At 45.9% G+C, this 7414-nt stretch overlaps 1 long non-coding RNA gene across 1 annotated transcript; it reads right to left on the bottom strand.

Moving 5' to 3' along the window:
* Positions 1–220: 220 nt before the first annotated feature.
* LOC125149554 (uncharacterized) lies at positions 221–2265 on the bottom strand. The gene is made up of 4 exons (XR_007145965.1): positions 2206–2265; positions 848–916; positions 436–640; positions 221–349 (listed from the first exon to the last, which is right to left on the bottom strand). It is a non-coding gene; the product is annotated as an uncharacterized LOC125149554 (long non-coding RNA).
* Between the last annotated feature and the right edge of the window lie 5149 nt (positions 2266–7414).

The raw sequence follows: 7414 nt of genomic DNA, 5'->3' as shown, positions 1-7414 counted from the left end.
TCGAAATCCTGGCTTCTCCATTCACGAGCTGTGTGACCTTAGGCAAATTACTGAACCTCTCTGTAACTTATTTTCCTCCTCTATAAAGTGGGGAGAGTATCTCCCACAAAGGGTTGTGTTAAGGGTTAAATAAACTACTATTAGCCAGTCGAGGGCCTGGCACCTGGTTAGTATTTATGAGCCTTAATGATTATTATCACTACTTTGATATTGTCTCAAATTTAATTAATAATGTTGCGGGATGCCAGCACAGCACACAGCCGTGGGCCCGCCTCTGCCTCCGGGGAGCATTTGTTTCTGTGAATCATTTGGAGAAAGATCCAAGTTTGCAGAAAGGCCCGCAGCTCACCTAAGCAGAAAAGTAGAAACCAGAGTGATTTCTTGCTGGAGATTCACAGAGGCCCCCCGGGTCACCAAACAGCCCTTCTCTCTCACCTGGAAGAAATGAAAATTGATTTGAGGCTTGTCCCATCTGAAAAGGTCTGTCGGTAGCCAGCACCGGTGCATGTTGTCAAGGATGCTTTGGGTTTTTGGCCCAGGGAGGAAGTGATTCACGATGATTCGCTTTTCCAGGGAGCGAGGCAGACCCAGTGGAGACACAGAATGAGGTCCCAGGGGCCCGCTGGGCTAGACAGCTTCCCTGAGTAGCAGCAAGAGAGGAAAATTGAGGGGCTGATAGGAGCTGATAAATGAGGAGAGGAGACCCATTGAGAACAAAATCGGGGGACAAAAGGGGGTGGGAATATTGTGCAGAGGAGACAGAGGATCAGAGAGGGGAGGAGAGACAATGCAACAACAACAATGGCAATAACAATAGTGCCTACTATGTGCTAGATATTTTACACACCTTAGCCCAGCCGATGCTCCTGGTGACCCTATGAGGCCACATAGCCCATATGTGTCAGTCCTCATCAATCTGTGGATGATAAAAAAGATCACACTTTCTGTATTCATTCATACATTCATTTATTCATTCCACAAACATTTACTAAGCACCCAGCATATGGCAGGCACTGTTCTAGATACTGGGGACACAGCAGAAAGGGTGTCTGAGAATTCAACTCAGTTGTGACACTATCTATCATGAGGTAGCATCAGATCCCACAGGTTAAAAGTTTAGTTCTATGAGACTGCCCCCCCCTTCTTTTGACTCCAGGTTGTTCCCCTTACTTCCGACGGACTGGCCCCCTCCTTGGGCTTGAGTAATTTGCTAGAGTGGCTCAGAGAAACATTTTACTTACTAGACCACTGGATTATTATAGATATAATAAGCAGGAATAGCCAGTTGGAAGCGATACATACGGCAAGGGATAGAGAGAGGGTGTGGAGTTTGCATGCTCTTTCTGGGCATGCCACGCTCCCTAAATCTCCACATGTTCACCAACCTGGCAGTTTTCTGAAGCCCTTCTTTTGGGTTTTTATAGAGGCCTCACTACATAGGCACGATTGATCAACTCTTTGGCCATTGGCGATTGGCCTATCCTCTCTGGAGGTCACGGGTGGGACTGAAAGTCCAGCCCTTCAATCACACGGTTGGTTCTCCTGGCATCGAGCCCCCATCCTTAGGTGGGGGTCCAAAAGGCACCTTATTAACATAAAAAAGGTACCTGTATCACTCTCATTACTTAGGAAATTCCAAGGGTCTTAGGAGCTCTGTGCCAGAAATGAGGATGAAGACCAAATGTATGTATTTCTTATTATAAAGGCAGAAAGTGAACCATGGGCAAATTTTGGAGAAGAGTATAACAGAAAGAGAAGAAAAGCAGGTGCAAAGGCCCTGTGGTGTGTTTGGGGACTAGAAACAAAGCCAGTGTTCAAGAACATAGTGAGTGAGGGGGAGAGCAGTGGTAGGTGGGGGCAGAAAAGGCACATGTGTGGGCCTCGTGGCCACTGAAAGGACTCTGGCTTTTATTCTGAATGAAATGTTGATCTGCCGCAGAATCTGCAGCTGAGAAGTCATTCCGTCTGACTTAGGTTTTAACAAATCTGACTGCTGTGTCGAGAGTAGTCTGTGGGGGGGCAAAAGAGGAAGCAGGGGGCTGCTGCAGAATCCAGGTGACAGACAATGGTGGCTCAGACCACGTGGCCACAGTGGGGCTGATCGCGGGAGCAGTGGTGGGATTCCATACCCATCCTGGGTTGATGTGAGTCCCAGCGGACTCACACAGGATAGAAAGCCCCTGAGCCGTGTTCTCCAGCTCTTACCTGTGCCCAGAAGCCCGAAAGGCAGATTCATTCAACACAGGCTGTTCTCTTCTGTTCTGGCTCCACATGCCCTTAGTCACCAATGCCACCCGGTGTGGTGACACGCCCCCAATGTGCTCATTATGAGAACACCAACATCCATGCCAGGGAGGCACCTCAAAGCTTGTGGTCTTGGGGATGCTAGGACGGCACCATGTGCCATGCAGAGATGGGGAGAAAGGCCTCTGGGCTTTTCAGCTATTCTGCCTGTGCTCACATAGCACAGACACTTTTATCAATGTTTCCATCAGCTTCTGGCCTCAGGTTCCGGCAGGGACCAGACCCCTGGCCATCTTCTCCCTCCTCCTCCCCAGCTAAGCTCATCCTGCTTCCCTGGGTGCAGCCAAAAATTCTGGAGGACAGCAGAGAGAAAAAGAGGGAGGGAGAGAGAGAAGGGAAAGAGAGAGATGCCTGGTGTGTTGGGAGCCAGTTTACAGGTGAATTGACAAGCTCAGAAAGGCTGAGCAATTTGCCTGAGGCCATTTCTTGTGCATTCAAGTCCCCTAGGACTCCCTTTTCCTTTGCAGCCTAAAGACCCCAGCCCCACAGTACCCATTTCCACCCCCCCCCCCAGGTCCAAAATGGCACAATATGATTTGCTAATAGAATATTCAACATTGAATGTTTGCATTTGCCACCTTGGACGTGCTGTGTCTGTATCTGTAGCCGCCACTCATTAGAGTAAGCCAGCCTTGAGTCACCTGGAAAAGGATCATATGTTCCAAAATAAAGAATTGAAATCCATGCAGTTCATGGAGGTAGGGTAGGGACAGGCATGTTTTGACAATAAAACAGAATCTTTGACATCCTAGAAAGCTGGGAGAGAGATGTTTGGTCGCTTCTGTCCACTCAGCAGACTGGAGCTGCCTGGAAGTTGGGGGATTCTGATCCATCATCTCAGCAGACTGTAAACTCCCCGAGGTTGGAAATGACTCCTTCAGAAACTTCTTTTCCCTACAGGACCTTGAAAATAGTTAGAAGCTTTATACAGAGACAGGCAGATTCCTGTTAATACTAACAGCTAATGTTTATTGAGCACTTGCCATATTCCGGGAACCACGCTAAGTGCTTTAGTAATCATTACCTCAGTAAATCTTCAGAAACAGAATGAAAAAGCCCAGATGGTAAGTGCTATTATTATTTTATATTATTAGTACCATTTTATAGAAGATAAAATTGGGGGCTCAGGAAAGTTGGGTAAATAAAGTCCAAAGTCACAGAGGTCTTAGAGGGGGGGATCTGAACCCAGATTTGTGGCTCTCCCTTCTGTTATTCTGATAGGGTGTTGACCTTGGCTTCAACTGGGTTTGGGTCAGACCTCCAGCCTTCTCTGCTGTGTGACTGACCTTCAGCAAGTCACTTACCCTTTCTGAGCTGTATTTCCTTCATCCGTGGAATAAGGACAATAAAACATCCCATCGAGTTGGTGAGAGAAGGAAAAAGAAAATATGGAAGGTGCCTGGTGTCATATCTGTCAACAGCGGCCACCTCCAAAATACTAGATCCTTCTCAACACGTAACACAAATGGATTGAGAGAATGAAGATTTCCCCTTCCCGGCATGCAGAGGGTTAACTTACAACCCCAGGCTGTTAACATTTCTCTAATCTTGGTACTAATTATGTACAGAAATCATTTCGTTTCTGCCACGTATAATAAAAACGATTGTACAGAGATGGAATTTATCATGCTATGTGTTATGAGTGGTTTGGTTTTTTTTTAAAAAACGTGCTACCTCCGTTTCCCCACTTGTCTTCATTTCCCCTCCCCTTTTGCCAGATAATCAAATACAAAAGTTAGATCAACCTCCCAACCACCTCAATTAAAATGCTCATCCAAAATTTGAAAACAATTAAAAAACCCATTATCTCAGATTTAACGTTCTCTGATTCCGTGTCTATTTTCTGCCATGGCATAAACCGCAGGTAACATTATCACAGTAGGTGCCTTCTAGAAAGCAATGTCTCATTCTCTGCCGTTCTCGGTCCCGCGGCTGCTCTCCCGGCACAGGCCTTATTAAAACCCACACGCCCTGGTGTACTTTATCATGTCCAAATGCATCAAAATAATTGATTGTTTTAATGAGCCCTCCATCTGTCTTATTTTCTTCTGTCTTTCTCTACTCGGTAGTGGGTTTCAGAGAGAAGAAAGGACAGGCTCCCCTCTTGGGAAGTCATGGACTCAAGATGGGAGGGTCTCAGACTTGCAGCTGCCAGCCAGGGGTTCTGTGGTTCTCTGAGGAAATTAGAAGTGTTTTTCCCAGAGAAGACCTTGCAGGGAGGTATGTTAGGGGTTGTGATGGCTGCAAAGAACACAACAGCCGTCAACTGAGCTCAGAAGAAAGAAGAAGACTCTTCAGTCACTACAGGTGACTTCCGTTTGGGTCAACAAACATGTATTGAGTGCCTGCTGTATACCGAGACACCATGCCAGACAATGGAGATATGGTCTCCAAGATCTGGTAGAATCAATCAAAAAAATTCTTTGGATCAGACACATTTCATATACTACTGGTGGGAATATAAATTTTTGCAAACTTCCTGGAGTGTAAGTTAACAATACCTATCAAAAGATTGAAGAGATATGCATGCCTGTTCACCCAGCAATTAGCCTTCTAATCATTTACTATAAGAGGATAATCACTTACGTGTTTGAAGATTTAACTACAAGCTGTGTTCTTTGCAACATTATTTATAAAAGCAAAAGATAAAAAAAAAAAACCTTGAAAAAACTAATTGTCACTGACAAGGAATTACATACATTAATGATGGCGTATCCTTAGAATAAAATCATTTAAAAGCATATCTGAGAAGAGTTTGTATCGAATGGCAAGAAGTCTATGACACATTGGTATAGGTGAGAGAAACCCAACAGGATAGCAGATAGTGTGACCTCAGTTTTATTGGGGGGGGGGGAAATATATATATATATATAGTGCCACTATGAGAATGAGGGTTATTTTTACATTCTTTCCTGAGCTTTTTCTGTTCTGACTTTTTTCCCCCCTGTTCTGAAAAGAAAAAGTTATTTCCAAAAGGGATACGTGTGAATTGCAGCCAGAAATGGAATGAGGACATTTGGGAATTGAAGCCATTTGGGAGCTAGCCGAGTCCTGTTCCAGCATGGCTTCTTTGCTCTGTGTCCTGCTCTCACTGTGCCTTCCGCTTACCCATCGTTCTGCTTCCTCAAAGCCTCTTCCTGCTCCTGGTCCATCAGAGCCTCCCTAGCGAGAGACCCACCCCACTATTTCAAGGCCAACGTCGGACTGTTTCAGCCTCTGGATATACCTTAGTCCACATTTCAAGGAGAGAGGCTGTTCAGTGGCCCCACTCATCTGCTTTTCAGCAGGCTGTGGCCCTGTGTCACCAGCCAGTCTGTATATATGGTCAGGTGGAGTCGGTCTAATCAGGTGTGGTCCAATCAGCAGATCAAGGTTGCCCGGGGTCTTAACCAGGGGAGGGGGGAGAGGCATTTCCCTTTATGAGGCTCTGTGGCTGGGCAGCCATAGTGATAGGCATCTTCTGCACAACGTCCAGTCGAAGAACTTGAATAATTCAGAGCCCACATATCCACATGGGAACCAGATCCTTTGTCTCCGTGCTCTGCTTTGACCAACTAAACTAAACCATTGTTGATCCCGATGATCTCTGGACTGACATCATAGCTCATACAATGTGGTTGGGGGGGGTGGCCAGGGGTCTAGGACCTGCGATACAAAGATCTGACCGAGGCTTTATTCAAGCGATAGATGCGGACGAGGCAAACATCACAATTCGACCGCGATCAGAGGAATTAGAGCATTCACGTTAATAATACTAACGACATGCCAAGCACCGAACTTCACAGGCGTCATCCTCGTGAGTCTTCGAGCAACCTCGCAAGCTCGGTACTCCTGTTAGTTGCATCTCATAGATGAGGAAACTGGAGGTCGGGAAGTTTAAGTAATTTTCCTCAGGTGTAGCTGGATCCGAATTCAAGCCCAAGCCTTTTCTCATTTCAAATCCTGCAGCTGTCACTACCTCTCGATGCTGTTCCAATTCCTTCTTTTGGAATAATTAGCAATAACCGTTGCCACCTCTTGACCCTTCTGGCTTTCTATCCAGAGCAAGATCAGGCTCTCTGGCTCCATTTGCCCCAGACCGGACAAGCCACAGAACTGTAATAATTACAACACTTTTCGTTAACAGATGATGGGAGTCCAACACGAATCGGGACTCAGTAGTTCAACCATTGGGCAGCCTTCTGCTTCTAGTGAGGATGGAGTCACAGGGATGGGATTTAACTTCCTGCCTGGAACAAACAAACAAACAAAATGGTACAAAATATGCTACAATGATGTTCCAGCTATTGGAGCTCAAGGAACAAAGGACAGTGACCTGTGGGAGGCAGGAAACAAGTGACGTGAGCCCTAGGTGTGCCCCCGGTGTTCTGCCATGACAGGGTTTCCAGGCTGCAGGATGGGAAGGGGGAGCCCAATGGACCAGAATTGAGAAGACAGAGCTGAGAGTCTGGGGAATCTGTAGTGGGGAGAGTTGCTAGCTAAGGTACTGGAGAGACACAGGCCACGCAGAGAACTTCCAAGATGAGAGAGGGTTACTGATCAGCCCATGAGTGCAAGGTAACTACCGAGGCTGGAAAAGAACCATCTGCAAGGAGCGGAGATAACAGTGCTGAGAGTTCACATTGGGCTGAGACAGTGACGGTTCCCAGACTGAATGGAACACCTCGTGAATCTCAGGGCACCGGAGAGAGTGCAGAAGGGTCTGGCTTCATTGGTGGAGAATAATTACCCCTTGACTGAACATGTTGCCCATAAAAAAAAATCTATCTGTAAAGTGGGATCCCCACAGCTGGCATATTTAATAATAAAAGACTGCCTTCTTTCACCTAATATCAGAAACAAGACAAGGATGTTACTATCACCTTTTCTATTTAACAACGTCCTTGCCAGTGAAATAAGGCAAGACAAAGAAATAAAAGACAATCTAATTGGAACAGAAGAAACGATGATCTTCATTTGCAGACAACCGGATCATCTATGTAGAAAATCCTATGGAATCTGCAAAAATGCTACTCTATTAATAAGTGAGTTTAGCAAAGACCTATTAATAACACCAAAGAATTATCTGGCTCAACATGTCCATAGCATGAAGGTGGGGAAATTCTGTTCT

Source organism: Prionailurus viverrinus, chromosome D3, assembly GCF_022837055.1.
Source record: "Prionailurus viverrinus isolate Anna chromosome D3, UM_Priviv_1.0, whole genome shotgun sequence".
Taxonomy (NCBI): domain Eukaryota; kingdom Metazoa; phylum Chordata; class Mammalia; order Carnivora; family Felidae; genus Prionailurus; species Prionailurus viverrinus.
The sequence above is the reverse complement of the archived record's forward strand: the minus strand, read 5'-3'. Positions and strand labels throughout refer to the sequence as shown.